At 47.1% G+C, this 21,178-nt stretch overlaps 1 pseudogene; it reads right to left on the bottom strand.

Annotated features, from left to right (window-relative positions):
- The window catches only part of LOC142189611 (uncharacterized), a 282,275-nt pseudogene that overhangs the window by 35,805 nt on the left and 225,292 nt on the right, over positions 1-21,178 (bottom strand).

The raw sequence follows: 21,178 nt of genomic DNA on the forward strand, positions 1-21,178 counted from the left end.
GTGAAGGCTCTCGAGAGGCCGCCAATACATAGAACAGGGAGGAGAGGGGGAGAGGCAGTTCTTCTGAAAAAGCGACCTACAGACTTTAAGGGTGGGGCCGATAGTGGGATGGGAGTAGACAGAGGAGGGGGCGACGGAATCCAACCAGGGGAGCGAATGAAGCGGAAGACTCGAAAAGGAGCCCTCCATAGAGATCCATTGCTTGAAGGGGGAATGGCGGCACCAGTCAATAACTCTTTGCAAGAGAGCGGCCTCATAATAGCGGCGGGGATCAGGTAGGCCCATGCCGCCCAACGACTTCGGGAGAGTCAAAATGGAACGGGCCAACCTAGCCCGCTTACCCTGCCAGATAAAGCTAACCAAATCAGAGTAGAGCAATCTGAAAAAACTAGGAGGAATGTGAATCGGAAGAGTCTGCAGTAGGTAGAGGAATCTAGGCATCACATTCATCTTGTAGATGGCACAACGGCCAAACCACGTATAGGTGCCTCTGGACCATCTCTTCAAATCTAGTCGGACAGTTTTGAGAAGGGGCAAGTAATTTTTTGCAAAAAGCTCACGCAGATCTCTAGGGATCCAGACACCCAGATACTTAATCGCCGAACTGGACCAGCGAAAGGGAAAAGTGTGAGCTAGGGAAGATCCGAGCCCAGGGGGTAAAGAAACGTCCAGCGCCTCAGATTTCTGATAGTTAATTTTAAAGTTGGTAAGGCGGTGGAATTCGTCCAGTTCGGACATCAGAGCAGGGAGCGAGGTGGCCGGGTCTCGCAGGAAAAACAGGAGGTCATCCGCATAAGCATCTTGAGGTGACGCTTCCCAATCACAAGGCCCAGTAGAGCAGGGTTGTCCCTAATCTTCCTAAGGAGGGGTTCTAGGGTGAGAACAAAAATCAAGGGGGAGAGGGGACAACCCTGACGCGTGCCATTACCAATGGGGAAGGGGGAGGATAAGATCCCATTGACCCTAGTGGACGCCGAGGGGCCAGTGTACAGAGAGGTAATCCAAGACTTCATGACCGGGCCAAGACCAATATGGTCCAAGACCGCAAAGAGAAAGGGCCAACCAACCCGGTCAAATGCCTTCTCCGCATCAGTGGAGAGAAGACAGAGCGGGAGGTCACGGGAGCGGGCAAAATGTATAGCATTGACAACCTTCACAGTGTTATCTCTAGCTTCCCGAGTAGGTATGAAACCATCCTGGTCGGCATCCACTAGGTCAAGGAGAAGAGGGGCCAGGCGCGAAGCCAGGACCTTGGAGAAAATCTTCAAGTCTACATTGAGTAGGGAGATGGGCCTATAGCTAGAGCACAGAGCAGGATCCTTGCCCTCCTTATGTATCACTGCAATGTGAGCTCTAGTCAGATCCTGAGGGAGAAGGGAGCCTTCAGAAATAGAGTTAAGGGCACGCGTCAGGGGGCCCAAAAGCAGGGACGAGAACTTTTTATAATACGAGGCCGGGAGGCCGTCCGGGCCGGGGGCCTTGCTAGGTTGCATGGAAGCCAGGGCCTCTGCAACTTCCTCACCCGAGATAGGATCCTCCAGCGAAGACAAGGCTCCGTCAGATAAACGGGGTAAGCCCGAGTCGGAGAGATACTGCGCAATCGCGGGGAGAAGCGAGGAATCCGAGGGGGGTGCGGAGGCAGAGGGAAGATTATACAGCTGGCGGTAAAAACTAGCAAACTCCTCCGCAATACGTGTCGGATCAGTAAGATGAGTACCCGCAGAGTCAGAGACAAGGGGGACAAAGTTACGGGAACGCTGTTCCCTAAGAGATCTAGCAAGAGTCCTACTGCACTTGTTACCAAACTCGTAGAAGTGGCGACGGCCCCTAGCCAAAAGGCATCTGGTCCTAATATCGAGACGTTCGCGCAGTTTCTTACGGGCCAACAAGAGAGCAGAACGTACTTCTGCTGCATGCGAACACTTGTGAGTCTGCTCCAGGGAGACCACGTCAGCTATCAAGGTAGCGAGTTCATGAGACCTCTCCTTCTTCATACGTGAGCCATGTTGAACCAGCACCCCCCGAATGACACATTTGTGGGCCGCCCAAAGCGTGACCGGGGACACATCTGCCGTGTCATTCTCCCTGAAGTAGTGTTCAAGGGCGGAAGAGACAGCAAGCGAGGTCGGAGCATCCTGAAGGAGCGACTCATTGAGGTGCCACTGCCAGGACCGAGGTCTCGTAGCTGGGGATGACAGCACAACATGGACCATTGTGTGGTCTGAGAAGGTAATAGGGTCTATCGTAGAGCCACGAAGCAAGGGGACATCGGAGTGTCTAACAAAAAAGTAGTCCAACCTGGAGTAGACATCACGGGGATGAGAATAGAAGGAGTAGTCCCGAACGTCAGGGTGAATCGTGCGCCACGCGTCAATCAACTGGTGGGAGTGGAGAAGCCTACGAGCCCGACAAAGCGCCTTAGCAGGAAGATACGACACGCCCCTAGAAATGTCAACAGATGGGTCCAAAGCAAAGTTGAAATCTCCGCCCACCAAGAGAGTGCCCTCAGAAAAGTCCGACAACTTATCCAAAGACCCATCATTTTCATGTCCACCGGTGTCAAGCACCCCGACATGAAGTTGCATGTGTGTGCTCACCCTCTACAATTCCTCCTCCTCCACCATCAGCGTTGCACAATTCTGATCCTTTTAGGCTCAATTCACCCTGATTCCCCCCAACTCTGCTGGTTAGCTTAAGGGCCTGTAACGTAATTTGGAAGTGCTCAAGTTAAGGGTCATAAAAGAGAATTTTGGAAGGTCTTACCACATCACACACATCCACAATGACAGTTCAAGGTGGGTACTGTTGGATTTCCCATTGCCTATTCCATCTGTGGTTGTCATGGGCAATGTGATTTAAAGGGGTGCTTGTTAATGTTTGTTTAGCTTAAATTTGGGTTTGTGTCCATCCATTTGGGGAAGAAAGAAGGTTTCCAGGTATTTTCCCACTTTGATAGAGGTTTTTTTGAGTGTGGAAAGTGTGTAGTTGATAGGCTGTGATGGTGGGGTAAAACAGTGACTTGGGCTTGTTAGATGCCCCCAGACATGCTTCCCCTGCTGTCCCAGTTGCATTGCAGAGGTGTTGATAGTGGACTTGGTGACCCTCCTGAGTCGAATGGTGGGATCCCCTGAAACAAAGCATTTTCTCCCATAGACTATAATGGGGTTCGATATTCGATGGAATAGTCGAATATTGAGCGGCTATTCGAAATGAATATCGAATATTTTACTGTTCGCTCATCTCTAGTAACGACCAACACCTGAGGTTCGATCCAAAGAACCTCAAGTAAATTCTGAAGGCCGATACTCAATGCCCAAACAGATGGCCTAATTGCAAGGAAACCACCAGAAGACCGGATCAAAACCCCGACCAAACCCCACCAGAAAAAAACACATAATTTTTATAAAAGTCTTCAGGTCGTGACACAAGCCCTTATATGGCCACATTGGCAGACAATAACTAAAAATATATAGCTTGTACAATGTGAAGACAAAAACCCCAAAAGTCACCAAATTATTAGGACATAAGTGGCTGCGACTAGAAGGAAATGTATAATCTGTGCGAGCGTTTTCAGGGGACCCCCCAGATTTAGAGCTTATGAGAGAGAATACACCAGCGCTGATCCCCCAGAATGCCCCTCTTCCCCGTCCGTGTCATAGGAGCTAGTGAGAAAATAGAATGGGATATGGTGTACCCAATTTACTGCGCACAGCTTACATATTCATTTCAGGGTTACTAATGCTCACTACATCACTTAATAAATTCTTTGAGGGGTGCGGTTTTCACAATGGGGTCACTTTCTAGAGGTTTCCACTGTTTTGACACCTCAAGGGCTTTGTAAATGCGACATGAAACTGATCACAGCCAGATCTGCCTTCTAAAAGCTCCTTGGCGCTCCTTCCCTTCTGCGTCTCGCTGTGTGTCCATATATTAGTTTACACCCACAAGTGGGGTACTGTGGTAGTCGGGAGAACTTGCCTAACAAATTGTGGGGCGCATTTTCTCCTTTAACTCCTTGTGAATGTGCAAATTCTAGGGCTAAACGAAAATATTAGTAAAACAAAATCAAATGTGTAAATTTCACCTCCATTTTGTCTTAATTCCTGTTACGCACTTATAGGGTTGAAATACTTGATAGATGTTGTTTTGGCTTATTTAAGGGGTACAGTTTTGAAAATGGGGTGACTTATGGGGGTTTCTAATACAGGGGTCTTTCAAAACCCCTTCATAACTGGATTAGTCCCGTAAAAAAATGGGCTTTGGAAATTTCTTGAAAATTTTGAATATTGTTGTTTCACTTGTAAACCTTCTAATGTCCGTAGAAAATAAAAGGGCGACTAAAGTTTGATGCCGACATAAAGCAGAGATCTGGGACATGAGATTTATTATATAATTTTGGCGGTACGACTATCTGTATGCAATGCACATCATTTCAAACTTTATAAAATGCATATTTTTCAAAATTTCCACCAAATTTCCTATTTTTTCATAATTAGACACAAAACATATCAACCAAAATTTACCACTAACGTGAAGTACAATGTGTTACGAAAAAACAGTCTCAAAATCACTTTGGTAAGTTAAAGCATTCCAAAGTTATTGCCACATAAAGTGACACGTCAGTTTTGAAAAATTGAGCTTGGTCAGGAAGTCAAAAATTGGCATCGGCAGGAAGGGGTTAAAACTACACTTCCTATATTCTCACTTGGACTTTGATAAGGTCAATGCCGTGTTTATGACTAATTGACCAATAATCCTTGGTGACTGTTGTCAGAAACACTGTATCAGAATCATGAACACGGCAATACCCCATATGTGGCCATAATCTGATGTATGGGAACATGGTGGGGCTTGGAATGGAAAGAGCGCTATTTGAGTTTTGTGATACTGTTTTGGAAACTACACCCCCCACAGAACACATCAGGGGGTACAGTGAGCATTTTGACCCTACAGCTGATTCACAGATTTTATTAACATTGGGACATGAAAATGAAAATTTAGGGGGCGTGGCCTAAGACATGGAGCTGTAAGGACGTCTGCCTACAGAGCTCCCGGACCCGACGGTGTTTCACCTGATTTACCCGGGTCGAATCACTTACCTGTTGCTGGCTCTGCGATGGTCCGACGAGTGGGCCGAAAATCTGCCTCTTCTACTTGGCCCGAGCCCCCACTGGCGAGGTTTCTCCTGGCTGCGGCCTCCTCTACGTCTCCAGCGGGTACCTTCAAGATGTCGCCGGCGCGTGCCTCCAGAGCGGTGTCGGAAGCTCCAGCGCTTCCCCTGCAGTCTCCCTCTGAGCCGGCTCACGCTGCAGACCAGCCAACTCTCTCCTCCGCTGCTGCTCTCCCTCCCTGTGGAGACGGGACTTCCCGGGCTGCTGCTGACAAGGTACTCGTGCCTCCTGACGCTGGTGCTGCCGACCTCATGGCGTCCCCCCTCCCCCTCATCTGCACCTCGTGTTGGTTCTCCTGCTCTGCTCCCTGCCTCTCCTTTGCCCCATAGCAGTGACTGGTCTCAGGGGAATGGACCCTCGCCCCCTTTTGATCTTGCAACTGTGGCTCCCCCTGTGGCTCCTACACTGACCCAGTCTCTGGCACCTGGCCTGGGTGGCCCCTGTCTCACTGTTCCAAGTCTGCCTCCCTGGCTCATATGGATCCTCCTGCACTGCCTGTGGCTCTCCCTCCTGGGACCCCCCCTTGGTGGACTGCCTTACACCATTGCAGTCCCTGCCTCCCTGGGGCGACCCCCCTTGGCCTCTTCAGATCCCGGAGACAGATATGGATTTTTCTTCTACCCCTGCAGCCCTACGGGCCCCTGTAGACTGATTCTTCTGGTGCCTCCTCTCATGCCTCCCCATCTCAGGGCCGGCGGAAACGCCCCAAGCTATCTGACATATGGGACCTGCTCCGGGCTATGCCTACAAAACTCGACATGGAAGCTATGGTTTGCAGGGTGGAGGAGAGGCAGGATAGGATCTTAAACGGTTTCAAGGCTGATCTACATTCCCTTTCAACTACTGTATCTACTCAACAGCACCGCACAGACTCTATTGATCAGCGTCTTCTTGCCGTGGAGCATACTTGGTCTGTTCAGCGCACGTTTAATCGTCATTTATTGCTCCAGGTGGATGACCAAGAAAATCGGGGCCGCCGGAATAATATAAAATTGAGAGGCATTCCTGACACTGTTGCAACTAAAGAGCTCCGCTCCATTGCTGTTTCGGTCTTTAATACTGTTCTGTCCAGGCCGATAGATACCGAAATTACCATTGACAGGATTCACCGCGTGCTGGGGCCCCGGAGGGCTTCTTCCGCTGACTCTAAGGATGTCCTTTGTCGGGCAAATTTCTACAAGGAGAAAGAGGATATTCTCCAGGCAGCCTGGTGCCATGGTCCGGTCCCGTTTCTAGATGGTTCCATTACCCTTCTCCTGGATGTCTCCCGCTGCACCCTGGCTATGCGGCGTCTTCTGAAACCGACTCTCCACAAGATTTTGGACTCTGGTGCCACTTATCGTTGGGGTCACCCCTTTCATCTTCAGGTCCGCCGTAACGGAGCCAGTTTTACCTTGCATTCCCCTGACCAGGCGGAGGACTTGGCCCATTTCCTGGACGTCCCGGACTTGCCCGGATTGGCTGGAGTACCCGCTTCTGGCTCCTGCTCCGACTACTGGGCCTTCTTCCCCCCCATTGCCGCGCCAGGGGCGCCGTGCTGTGAACTCTGATGTGGCCCCTCCTGGTCGCCCTGTATCCTTGCCCGCTGACTAGACATTGATAGGCCCGCCGAGGACAACGGCCTTTATGTGCCTTCTGCTTATTTGACTCTCCTGTTGCTGTGTAACTTGTTTTTTTTTTTCCTCTTTGTATTTCTTCTTATCTAGTCCACCTCGCTAAGTTTGGTGCCCCACGGGTGCGGGGTGCGGACCTCGGTCTTCGCCTCGCGCTAGTGGTGTTGCTCGCCCCCCTCCCGCTTCCCTTGACCGGGTTGGGGCGCCCCGTGCCCGCTTTTTCTCCTCTCCCTGCGGCGGTGCTTTTATCTTATGGAGCTCTGCCGCATGGTGAGTGGGTGTCCCGACTGCTCGTGCCAGTCTTGGTCGCGGTGCGCTCCAGCTGGTCTTGGGCCGGGCTGATTGTGCTTTTCGTAGTTTGGCTGGCCCACCGCTGGCTGTTAGTTGGACCCTTGCATTTTTTCTCCTTATGTCTTAACCTTTACTTTTTAGGTTTCACCGTTGTGGGAATGGGTAGCTTTGGTTTCTGAACTACCTCTCCCCCAGTTACTTAGGTTTGGCGGCTCTCTGAGTGTGTACTGCGGTGTACCTCTGAGACCTGCTTTAGTGGGGTTTTCCCACTGTTTGGTGTATTCCGAGTTCGGATTAGCCAAGCCCGGCCTTTATTGGTGTTTTTGTTTGTTTCCCCTGCTTGCTTCTCTCCCCTCCTTCCTTTTTCTTCCTTTCTCCCCCTCCCCCCCTTTTTTTTCTTCCCTTTCTTCTTCCCTCCCTCCCCCCCTCCCTTTCTCTTTACCCCTCCCCTCCCCTCCTCTTTACCCCTCCTTCTCTGCCTTTCCTGCCCACTCCTACATCTACTATTCTTCCTTTTCTCCCTTGGGGGACCCGGGGTTTTCGCCATGGACTCCCTGACCTTTTCCTGTATTAACGCTAACGGGCTTAACGCCCCTGAAAAGAGGTCCTCTCTCTTGCGGCTGCTCTGGAGCAAGAAGACTACTGTTGCCTTTGTGCAGGAGACACACTTCCGAGAGGGCTCCGCCCCCTCCCTCTCCTCCCCGAGATTCCTCGATGTGTACCATAGCTGCTTCTCAGAGTCCAAGTCTAGGGGAGTCAGCATTCTTATTGGTTGTACGGTGGCTTGGACGTACCGAGCGGCCATTTCGGATAAGTCGGGCAGGTTCCTGTTTGTTAAGGGGGAGCTGGCTGGCACTTTATTCACTTTTGCTAACCTTTATCTTCCCAACTCTGACCAGATTGGTGAGTTAGAACGTATTTTGGATAAATTGTCTGATTTTGCTGAAGGTACTCTCTTGGTGGGTGGGGACTTTAATCTGGCCCTGGACCCGTCCGTGGACATATCTCGAGGTGTTTCGCATCTACCGACCCGGGCGCTTTGCCGGGTCCGCAGACTCCTCCACTCCCACCAACTGATTGACGTTTGGCGCGCAATCCACCCGGATGGTAGAGACTATTCGTTTTACTCCCACCCTCGTGATGTCTACTCCAGGCTGGACTATTTCTTCGTTAAACACTCTGACGTCCCCCTACTCCGTGGCTCTACGATTGACCCTATTACTTTCTCTGATCACGCAATGGTCCATGCTGTGCTATCCTCCCCTGCAGCGAGGCCACGGTCTTGGCAGTGGCGCCTTAATGAGTCGTTCCTCCAGGATGTACCGACCTCTATGGCAGTTTCTGCTGCCCTTGAACTATACTTCAGGGAGAATGACACTCCTGACACATCCCCGGTCATGCTCTGGACGGCTCACAAGTGTGTCATTCGGGGGGTGCTGTCCAGCATGGTTCCCGCTTGAAAAAGGAGAGGTCTCGTGAAATAGCTACCCTGATAGCTGATGTGGTCTGCGCGGCCCTTCTCTCGGCCCGTAAAAAACTATGCAAGCGCCTGGATATTAGGACTAGGTGCCTCTTGGCTAGGGGTCGCCGTCACTTTTATAAGTATGGGAACAAGTGTAGTAGGACTTTGGCTCGCTCCCTCCGAGAGCAGCGTTCCCGTAACTTTGTCCCTCTTATTGCCGGGCCCTCGGGTATGCGTATTACGGATCCGAATCGTATCGCGGAGGAATTTGCCAATTTTTATCGCCGTCTGTATAATCTATCCCCTCCTCCTGTGGCTCCATCGGGTTCTTCGCTCCTGCCGGCGATTAAGCAATACCTTAGGGACTTGGGCTTGCCCGGTCTGTCGGCTGCCGCCTTGTCCTCTTTGGAAGTCCCCATTTCTGGCGAGGAAGTTGCGCAGGCTCTCGGATCTATGCAGCCTAGTAAGGCCCCTGGACCTGATGGCTTCCCCCTCCTATTAAAGAAATTCTCGCCCCTGCTCCTAAGTCCCCTGACGAGTGCCATTAACTCTGTCTCTGAGGGTGCGCCACTCCCTCCCGACTTGACCAGAGCCCATATTGCTGTCATACATAAAGAGGGGAAAGACCCCGCCCTTTGCTCTAGTTACAGACCTATTTCTCTTCTCAATGTAGACTTGAAGATTTTTTCCAAGGTTCTGGCCTCACGTCTGGCCCCTCTTCTTCTTGACCTTGTGGATTCCGACCAGGTTGGCTTTATTCCTTCGAGGGAAGCTAGGGACAACACCGTTAAAGTTATTAACCTTGTTCACTTCGCTCGCTCTCGAAATCTCCCGCTCTGCCTTCTCTCCACTGATGCGGAGAAGGCATTTGACCGGGTGGGGTGGCCCTTCCTCTTTGAGGTCTTGGACCACATTGGCCTTGGCCCCTCTATGAAGGCCTGGATCTCATCCCTGTACTCCAACCCTTCGGCATCCACTAGAGTCAACGGGATTCTGTCTTCCCCTTTCCCAATAGGTAATGGCACTCGTCAGGGTTGCCCCCTCTCCCCCTTGATTTTCGTCATCACCTTGGAGCCCCTTCTCAGAAAGCTTAGGGCCAACACTGACTTACTGGGCATTGAGATGGGGAGACGGCATCTGAAGATAGCGGCTTACGCGGATGACCTTCTGTTCTTCTTACGTGACCCGACTACCTTTCAAATTGGAAGTGTTCTCCCACCTGGCTAACCTTAAGATTAATTACCAGAAGTCTGAGGCGTTAGACGTTTCTCTCCCGGCGGGTCTTCGGTCCTCTCTCGCCCTTGCCTTTCCTTTTCGATGGTCCCGGTCGGCCATTAAGTATCTAGGCGCGTGGATTCCTAGCGCTCTTAATGATCTCTTTACTCTCAACTACCTGCCGTTGCTCAGAACAGTTTGCCTCGATCTTAAGAAATGGTCTAGGGGCACTTATACCTGGTTTGGCCGCTGCGCTATTTATAAAATGAACGTGATGCCTCAATTTCTTTATCTTCTTCAAACTCTCCCGATCCACATTCCCCCTAGCTTTTTCAAGTTACTCTATTCTGATCTGGTCAGATTTGTTTGGCAGGGTAAGCGTGCGAGATTGGCACGCTCTATCTTGACCCTCCCGAAACGGTGGGGGGGCCTTGGTCTCCCCGACCCTCACCGCTGCTATGAAGCTGCCCTCTTGCATCGAGTCTTGGATTGGTGCCGCCACTCCCCCTTCAAACAATGGATTTCTTTGGAGAACTCTTTATCGTGCCTCCCGCTCCATCTGCTTCCCTGGTTGGACTCGGTCTCTTCCCCCTCTCCTTGACTCCCATCCCACGATTGGGCCTACCCTTCGGGTGTCCTGGTCGCTCTTCCGTAAGGATTATCTCTCCCCTTCTCCATCACCTCTCCTTCCTATCCTGGGGAACCCGACCTTTCCTGCAGGGACATCGGGGGGCCCGTTCCGTGTGCGGTCAGAGGCTGGCTTACAGAGGGTTCTCCACTTTCGCGCCGATGGAGCCTGGCGCCCCTTTGGAGTCCTGCAATCGGAATTGGCCCTCCCCCCTCTCGGCCCCTGGAGAGGATTACAGCTTTCCCACTTCCTCTCCTCCTTCCCGGACCCCAGTATCTTTGACAGACCCCTTACGGGTTTTGAGAAGGCCTGTACCGGCTCTGGTCTTCTGCGTCACTCCCTTTCGGAGTTCTACACAATGTTGGTTTCCCCTTCTCCGGACCACAGACCTTCTTTCTTGTCCAAATGGGAGTTGGATCTTAACCTCTCTTTCTCGGATGCGGACTGCTCTAGGATCTTGGAACTTGCTCATAAGAGTTCTATGGCTTGCAAATACCAGGAGGCGGGTTACAAGATCCTTACTAGATGGTACCATGTCCCTTCCCTGTTACACAAGTTTTATCCATCTACCTCTCCCTCATGTTGGCGCTGTGGTTCGGAGGAGGGGACACTCCTTCACATTTTCTGGAGCTGCTCGGCTTTGCGGGATTTCTGGGACCGTGTCCACCGCCTGACGACCCAGATTTTTCAAACTTCTCTTCCTAACACACCGGCGTGTTTTCTCCTGCACCTGTCTGGGATTCCCCGCAAGGCTTATCGTAAATCTGCGATCTGACATCTGATAAATGCTGCTAGAGCCTGCATCCCGGCCCTGTGGAATTCCCCAACCCCCCGTCTCTTCGCCACTGGGTCCGTAAGGTAGAGGACATTCAATCCATGGAGGACCTCACGGCGTCCCTCCGTGACGCTCATGAGGCTTTCCTGAAGGCCTGGACTCCCTGGATCCTCTTCCAGGGCTCTGGGCCAGAGATGTGATGGGTTAGACATGGTCCTGTGTTGCTGGTGTCCCCCCCCCCTCGCTGGCAGTTGCTTGCTTTTTTCCCCTCTCCTTCCTCTTGGTCCTTTTTTCTCTCTCTTCCACCGTCCTCTTTCTCCTGCCCCCTCTTGCTATAAAGTTGTCGGCACCTCTTCGAGTTTGTTGGTTTTGGAGAGAGCCGGCCCATGCATTGTATTTTTTGGGTTTTGTCTGTAGGGCCCTGGTTGTAACCTGGCCCACTTTGATATGTTGTACAATTAATAAATGTTTTGATCTGCTTTTCCTTCTCCCTTCTGTTCAACTCGGTTTCCATAAATAAAGAATTTATAAAAAAAAAAAAAAGAAAGAAAATGAAAATTTACTTTTTTTTGAAGGTCATGGCAGGAGACCTGAAATTAACCATGAATGCAATATTGGATTTCTTGTAGGCAGGTTCTCCATCCCTTTGTCACGTTTACAGGCCCTGAAATTTAAGGTTGCTGACATGCGGCTTGTCAATGTTCCGTGGGTCCTTCATCTCCAGGTGAGAGACTGCACCTATTTTTCACAAGTCCACAACACTTACAGTAGATGTTACTATTTCCTTATCAAGGAGAGGTGAGTGGGGCCGGACTCTTAACACCAACCTTCTAAAAGACGGGGCGCGCACAGGGGTGATTTCACAAGCCATTATGGACCTTCTTCACCATCACGAGCATGATGTGACCCCAATCCCGATACAATGGGAAGCACTAAATAGTGTCAGCACGGGGATTTCATTCAAGAAGGAGTGAGGGCTGAAGCCGGAGAGGATTTTTGAGATCTCATACCTTCTTACTCAGATACGAACACCTGAATCCTTCCATAAATGCAACAGGGATCACAAACACTGGTGGACCTAGTGGAAGCCATATGCAAATTGTCTTTTAGACAATATAAGTTCTCTAACAAGTTTGGCAGTTTCCTAGAAAAATGTCTTCACCCATGGCCACCCAATTAGTTCGTTCCTAAAACAACCCTGGAGAGTCCCTGTCCCTCCTAATGTTCAATCTTTCTAAGATTTCGACTCAAATCTCTACAATTGTAGTGGCCTCCTCTCAGATTTACCTCCGCAAGAGATGCAAAACAGGATCAACAATTAGGTGGCTGCAATGACACTCCCTGGACTTATGGACGAGAGTGGGACCACACTAAATGAGCAACTATTGGTTGAGGACCTCTCCCGGGTGATCTGGGACTCCCATAGTGGAAAGAGCCTGGGCTTAGGTGATCTCCTCGTGAAGTTCTACAAAATGTTTACTCCCCAACTCGCGTCTTTTGTGATGAGGGTACCCCTTTAGTCCCCAAACACACTCAACCACAATAAAAGTCATCTCCTTCGTAAATAATGATGTGACATTCTTTGCAATACTCATTGAGAACTATCTGGCCTCTCTTTAACTAGAGGTCATCCACACGGACCAAATTCAACTCTCAGACCAAGACTGGCAGAAAATTTTCTTTTTCTATCACAAAGTTCCCATGGTCTGCCACGCTCAGGAAAATAACTTTACATTTCTGACAAGATGGTATAGATGCCCTGCCCTTCTCCCGAAACTGCTCCCAAAGACAGTGTCAGACTGGGATGTCTAGGGCCCACCAGTGGGATTTTTTCTAGGGACCCACCACCAGGACCCCTACAGATCAGACAATATCACGTGTGCTATAACATAGATGGCGTGTAATGTAAATAAGGGGCCCCACACAGAATAATATGTTCAACAGTGTCCCCTCATAAAGTACAATATGCTCCGCAGTGGTCCCCACACAGTATAGCAAAGTTTATAATGATCGGGGAACCAGGTTTTCACCGATCATTATGATGATGCTGCAGGTCCCTGACCACCTGCGGTCATGGTCGTGGGGGAGGAGTCACCTGTTACCAGACTTTCATAGCTTATTAAAAAAAAGCAGTGGGCGTCCTGTTGGCCCACTAAGTACATGGGTACACCGGTCCTCCAGTGAGCCAATCTGACCCTGCCCAGAGATTTGGACTAGCCGAGGGCTCTATCCTCCACATATGGTGGTTGTGACCCATGCTACAACCATTTTGTACTGCAATCTTTAATATTTACACAGAAGTCACCGTGGGGTCTCTATCATCATCTCCTCAGTTGACTCTTCTTACCCTAATCCCTGGCCCCTTGGCCAAAATCAAAAATAGGCTCCTCTGACAGATCCTGACTACAGCTAGAGCTGTTATTCCCGAACACTGGAAGTCCCAGTTGCCCCCGACAGTGGGTGAGTGGATTAAAGAGATTGACCACTTGTACAGTATGGAGCTGTTGACTGGTGAGGAACATTGTATCATAAAATTTTGTGTCAAAGTAAGCCAAGTAAGAGGTGGTATAAATGTAGACTAGACAGGATATAGATAGCGCAGATGTATTATCTAGCATCAGTCACTGTGATAAATCTGGTGTAGTGTCAGACTGCCTGTCTGAGTTTACACTTACACAATTGGGCTTGGTTACATAAGGGGGTGGTCTGCTTAAAGAATGGCAGCTGTCATAACAAATAAAGGGAGGAAAATCAGCGAAAATATAAGTCCTTACGAGGGGGTGAATTTCTTAAAGGAGCGATGGCCTGGAGAGGTGTCACTGTATATGGTAGTTTAGAGGGATATGGGAAAGATGTATAAACAGTATAGGCCGCAGAGATACCTCTTGTAACCCCAGGCCTTGCCAAGAATAAAGGACTGTAAAGATTTATGTGTGGATAAAGGGAAAGAGAAACTAAAACCATCCAGGATTTACTGAAAAACTGCATCAAACTATGTCACAGGTGTGATTACAGTCTAAATGTTGTATTTTATTCTTGTTCTAATTGTCATTAAAATGAGTTTTTGGGAAAAAATAAAAATTTCTCCTGTACTTGGAGAGCTCTTGTAAGTTTTAAGATGTGAATTGGGGATAAACCATTCTGAAAACAAAACTGCATTTTCTGTGTGAGTTCTGAAATGGAAGTTGGAAATATTTTCCATTTGAATACGTTCAACAAGATGTGATTTCTGAGTAAAACATTTCCCACATTCTGGGCAAGAATATGGCATCTCCCCTGTGTGAGTTCTCTGATGTGTAAAAAGTTGTGATTTCCAAGTAAAACATTTCCCACATTCTGGGCATGAATATGGCTTCTCCCCTGTGAGTTCTCTGATGTTGAAGAAGCTTTCTCTTCTGAATAAAACATTTCCCACATTCTGGGCACGAATATGGCTTCTCCCCTGTGTGAGATATTTGATGGTCAACAAGACTTGATTTACAAGTAAAACATTTCCCGCATTCTGGGCAAGAATATGGCTTCTCCCCTGTGTGAGATATTTGATGTTTAACAAGATTTGATTTTTTAGCAAAACATTTCCCACATTCTGGGCATGAATAAGGCTTCTTCCCTGTGTGAGTGTTTTGATGGCAAACAAGACTTGATTCACAAGTAAAACATTTCCCACATTCTGGGCAAGAATATGGCTTCTCCCCTGTGTGAGTTCTCTGATGTTGAAGAAGCTTTCTCTTCTGAACAAAACATTTCCCAGATTCTGGGCATGAATATGGCTTCTCCCCAGTGTGAGACTTTTGATGGATAACAAGATTTGATTTAAAAATAAAACATTTCCCACATTCTAAGCATGAATATGGCTTCTCTCCTGTGTGAGTTCTCTGATGTTTTGCAAAAGTTGATATCTGAGAAATACATTTCCCACATTCTGGGCATGAATATGGCTTCTCCCCTGTGTGAATTCGCTGATGTTTAACTAGATTTGATTTGTGAGTAAAACATTTCCCACATTCTGAGCATGAAAATGGCGTTTCTCCTGTGTGAGTTCTCTGATGTTGAATAAGCTGTCTCTTCTAAGTAAAACATTTTGCACATTCTGGGCATGAATATGGCTTCTCCCCTGTGTGAATTTGCTGATGTTTAACTAGATTTGATTTCTGAGCAAAACATTTCCCACATTCTGGGCATGAATATGGCTTCTCCCCTGTGTGAATTCGCTGATGTTTAACTAGATTTGATTTCTGAGCAAAACATTTCCCACATTCTGGGCAAGAATATGGCTTCTCCCCTGTGTGAGTTCTCTGATGTTGAACAAGCTTTCTCTTCTGAATAAAACATTTCCCACATTCTGGGCATGAATATGGCTTCTCCCCTGTGTGAGTCTTTTGATGGTCAACAAGACTTGATTTACAAGTAAAACAATTCCCACATTCTGGGCATGAATATGGCTTCTCCCCTGTGTGAGATGTTTGATGTTTAACAAGATTTGATTTTTTAGCAAAACATTTCCCACATTCTGTGCATGAATATGGCTTCTCCCCTGTGTGAATTCGCTGATGTTTAACTAGATTTGATTTCTGAGCAAAACATTTCCCGCATTTGGGGCAAGAATATGGCTTCTCCCCTGTGTGAGTTCTCTGATGTTGAACAAGCTTTCTCTTCTGAATAAAACATTTCCCACATTCTGGGCATGAATATGGCTTCTCCCCTGTGTGAGTCTTTTCATGGTGAACAAGACTTGATTTACAAGTAAAACATTTACCACATTCTGGGCAAGAATATGGCTTCTCCCCTGTGTGAGTTCTCTGATGTTGAACAAGCTTTCTCTTCTGAACAAAACATTTCCCACATTCTGGGCATGAATATGGCTTCTCCCCTGTGTGAGTCTTTTCATGGTGAACAAGATTTGATTTAAAAGTAAAACATTTCCCACATTCTAAGCATGAATATGGCTTCTCTCCTGTGTGAGTTCTCTGATGTCTCGCAAAAGTTGATATCTGAGAAAAACATTTCCCACATTCTGGGCATGAATATGGCTTCTCCCCTGTGTGAATTCGCTGATGTTTAACTAGATTTGATTTGTGAGTAAAACATTTCCCACATTCTGAGCATGAAAATGGAGTTTCTCCTGTGTGAGTTCTCTGATGTTGAACAAGCTTTCTCTTCTGAACAAAACATTTCCCACATTCTGGGCATGAATATGGCTTCTCCCCTGTGTGAGTCTTTTCATGGTGAACAAGATTTGATTTAAAAGTAAAACATTTCCCACATTCTAAGCATGAATATGGCTTCTCTCCTGTGTGAGTTCTCTGATGTCTCGCAAAAGTTGATATCTGAGAAAAACATTTCCCACATTCTGGGCATGAATATGGCTTTTCCCCTGTGTGAATTTGCTGATGTGTAAGAAGACTTGATTTCTGAGTAAAACATTTCCCACATTCTGAGCATGAAAATGGCTTCTCCCCTGTGTGAGTTCTTTGATGTTCAACAAGATTTGATTTGTGAGTAAAACATTTCCCACATTCTGGGCATAAATATGGCTTCTCTCCCGTGTGAGTTCTCTGATGTATAACACCTCTTTTGATTCCTTTATTTTGCTTTACAGACCGTGATGAATTAGAAGAAAGATCTTTCTCCTGATGGGCTGAGGGTATATCTGGGGTAATGACATGTTTTTCATATGGATCTTGTGTGATACCATGATCCTCTGCTGTATAATCTGTAGATATCAGATGTCCATCTGAGCTCCTGGTACAGTCATCTGACAAGAAGAAAACTGATGTTACTATTATTGAATAACATAACCTTATAAGTATATTCCCCACTGAGCTGCCGCTGCCTGAGACGCTTCAGACCGTGTGAAGAAGTGAAGTCAGTGGCACAAGCAGCAAACGACGGCAGCGTGGCCTACTTCATTAGTATTCACTGTACTGAGACGGAGGTCAGTGATAGTGAATAGTAATGAAGCGGGGCAGGAGACGCCACCACTGCTCTAGGTCACTGTATTGGTGCTGGTGGTGGGTGAATGAAGCGGGCCCACCCAGTCACAGCTCTAAGGAAAGGAATGGTGGCACTTACATAGAGATACATCACATAAGATTCATTTCTAGTGCAAGTTACCGGCCTCCTTTTTTCTTAGAGCGGTGACCGGACCTCTGATAGCACCAGTACTGTTCTGATGGCGGCCCTGCCTGTCCCTAGTAGATCACCTTACTCATATTACATAAAGGACATGCAACACAATCTAATTACAATTTCTGCACCCAGAGTAGTTTATCCTATCCACAAAAATATATAGGGCACAATGTAGAGATAGTTATCCAAATAATAGAAAAACATTGCCGAAATAAGGCGAGGCTACCAAAAGAATGTACAAAAAATATATCAAAATGTTATTAAAGTGAATAAAAACACAGAAATATGATATACATAATCAATATACATATACAAAAGATTGCATATAGTTGTACCTACATGAACCCTCAGTATACGAAATTAATGCCATAAAAATCCATACCATGCATTAGACGCGCCCTGACATTCGTTTCGCCTTCTCTGGCCTCATCATATATATTATGTATATCACTTGTGTATATATGCACTTTCCTACTTGGACTGCTAAACCCTTTTAACTATTGATTGTTTTGAACGCCATTTTCTCCACATGCATGGTCTTTTGGATGTGTTTTTCCTCCCTCCTCTTGTTGCTATGTGTTTCTGTGTTTTTAATCACTTTAATAACATTTTGATATATTGTTTCTATATTCTTTTGGTAGCCTTGCCTTATTTTAGCAATGTTTTTGTCTTATCCCAACAGAACCCACATTTAGGACCTAACATTAAGGTCCTTATTTTGTACCAGTAAGTTCAGGCCTCTGACTACATTACTAGTCGTCCTCTCCTGATATAGATCGTCTTATCTGGACGTCTCTTCTAAGAATCCAAAGTGAAATAAGTCTCAGAGCCCAAACCACAGGAACACAATCCATGGCTGCTTAAATATGGCCACTTATGTGGAATAATACTGTAGGATGCCATAAATCTTACTGTATTACACCCCATACACACAATGCAATCCAAACCACATCTGCTGGATTTCCCAGCCTGAACTCACTGCGGATCTGCTGTCCCATACAGTATGTAGTAGGGTCTGTGGAGTCACAAGGAAGCAGGGACTCCTAGCGTCATAGATCACTAAGATACGGGGAGTCCTGGTGTGTGGACAGAGTTCAGGCTGGGAAATGTGACTGATGTACAGACCAGATGTTCTAGTCCGGATTCCATAGTGTGATTGGGGCCTAAGGTGAGGTTTACACAGTGACATATGAATCTCCATCAGATTCCTTACTGGCCAGGCGGGATTTTCTGTTGCAGGGTGAGAGTACAGGATGCGGCACAGTCAGATCCAGAGACATTAGTGACAGACAGGGACTGAATACATTCTGTACATACAAATAATGGAAGTCCATGTGTATATAGTCATGTCTATTACCTGCTGATGTGAGGGGCTGCTGGTCCTCCATCATCACCTCCTTGTACAGATCCTTGTGTCCTTCTAAATACTCCCACTCCTCCATGGAGAAATAGACAGCGACATCCTGACACCTTATAGGAACCTGACAACACAATGATACAGTCATCACCCCGACCCCTCCAGTTACTGTATAATGTCCCAGCATTCCCAGCAGTGTCACCTCTCCAGTCAGCAGCTCCAGCATCTTGTTGGTGAGTTCTAGGATCTTCTGTCCATTGATCTCCTCCTGTATCAGGGGATGAGGTGGAGGCTCCAGGATTGGGCTCAGGGTTCCTCCATATCCATCATACACAGGAGCCTGACAGCGCCCACTAGAGGTCTTCTTCACTACTGTGTAATCCTGGTTATGGGGAGACACATTAATAAATCTCACTACATACATGTCCAGAGTCCATCACCTCTCCAGTCATATCATCTGTTATTACTATAGATAAGAATGATGTCATGATGACATCATCAGAATCTCTCACCTCTCCAGTAAGCTGGTAGATGATCAAAAAAAATTTCAGGCAAAAAATGGTAAAATATTTAATGTATGGGAGTTGTAGTTTTGGAACAGCTGCAAGGCCACATTGACAGGTGACCCTGCAGCTGTACGGGGATGTATAGGGCGTTTTTTTTGTGGGGCCAGGTGTACTTTTTAGATATACCATTTTGGGAAATGTTTATTGCTTAGATCACCTTTTATTTAATTCAGAGGCAAAACAGAGAGAAAAACCCGGCGGTTTAGCACTTTTGATTTTGACGTTCACTGTACATAAAAATATTAGTAGACCGGGCATTTTGAAACACAGGGATACCTAATGTGTATGTTTCAGGGCTCGTTCACATCAGCGTTCATCTGTCCTTATTGCAGGTTTCCGTTTCCTGCATAAAACAGATGCAGGAGACGGAAGCCTGCAGGAGACTTTCTCACCCATTCATTTGAATGGGTGAGAAAGCTGTCCGGCCGTGAGCGAAACCGGGTTTTATAATCCGGACACAGAATCGGACATGCAGTACTCTGTGTCCGGATTAAAAAATCCGGTTTCGCGGCGGAGAGCCTAAAACGCTCACCGCCGCTCACGGCCGGACCCGGTCTATGGTTTCCGTCTTCTGCCATGCAGAAGACGGAAACCATAGAACGGAGACATGAACGCAGGTGTGAGCCTAGCGTCACAGTAATGTTATACTTTTATATGTATTCTAGGGAAAGGAGGTGAACTTTTATTTATTTTATTTTTTATTATATTTTTTTTAAGTGTTTTTTTTTTTTTTTTTACTATTTTATTATCCCCCGCCTAGGGGGCTTGAACCTGCAATCATTTGATTGCAAGTCCCATAGACAGCAATACAAGTGTATTGCCGTCTATGGAAGATTCTATACATTACTATTGCGGAGGGTCATAGACCCAGCCGCGATAGTAATATATACAGTCCTATGAAAAAGTTTGGGCACCCCTATTAATCTTAATCATTTTTTGTTCTAAATATTTTGGTGTTTGCAACAGCCATTTCAGTTTGATATATCTAATAACTGATGGACACAGTAATATTTCAGGATTGAAATGAGGTTTATTGTACTAACAGAAAATGTGCAATATGCATTAAACCAAAATTTGACCGGTGCAAAAGTATGGGCACCCTTATCATTTTATTGATTTGAATTCCCCTAACTACTTTTTACTGACTTACTGAAGCACAAAATTGGTTTTGTAACCTCAGTGAGCTTTGAACTTCATAGCCAGATGTATCCAATCATAAGAAAAGGTATTTAAGGTGGCCAATTGCAAGTTGATCTCCTATTTGAATCTCCTCTGAAGAGTGGCATCATGGGCTACTCAAAACAACTCTCAAATGATCTGAAAACAAAGATTGTTCAACATAGTTGTTCAGGGGAAGGATACAAAACGTTGTCTCAGAGATTTAACCTGTCAGTTTCCACTGTGAGGAACATAGTAAGGAAATGGAAGACCACAGGGACAGTTCTTGTTAAGCCCAGAAGTGGCAGGCCAAGAAAAATATCAGAAAGGCAGAGAAGAAGAATGGTGAGAACAGTCAAGGACAATCCACAGACCACCTCCAAAGAGCTGCAGCATCATCTTGCTGCAGATGGTGTCACTGTGCATCGGTCAACCATACAGCGCACTTTGCACAAATAGAAGCTGTATGGGAGAGTGATGAGAAAGAAGCCGTTTCTGCACGTACGCCACAAATAGAGTTGCCTGAGGTATGAAAAAGCACATTTGGACAAGGCAGCTTCATTTTGGAAACAAAAATTGAGTTGTTTGGTTATAAAAAAAGGCGTTATGCATGGCGTCCAAAAAGAAACAGCATTCCAAGAAAAACACATGCTACCCACTGTAAAATTTGGTGGAGGTTCCATCATGCTTTGGGGCTGTGTGGCCAATGCCGGCATCGGGAATCTTGTTAAAGTTGAGAGTCGCATGGATTCCACTCAGTATCAGCAGATTCTTGAGAATAATGTTCAAGAATCAGTGACGAAGTTGAAGTTA

The sequence above is a fragment of the Leptodactylus fuscus genome, chromosome 1 (assembly GCF_031893055.1).
Source record: "Leptodactylus fuscus isolate aLepFus1 chromosome 1, aLepFus1.hap2, whole genome shotgun sequence".
Lineage (NCBI taxonomy): Eukaryota > Metazoa > Chordata > Amphibia > Anura > Leptodactylidae > Leptodactylus > Leptodactylus fuscus.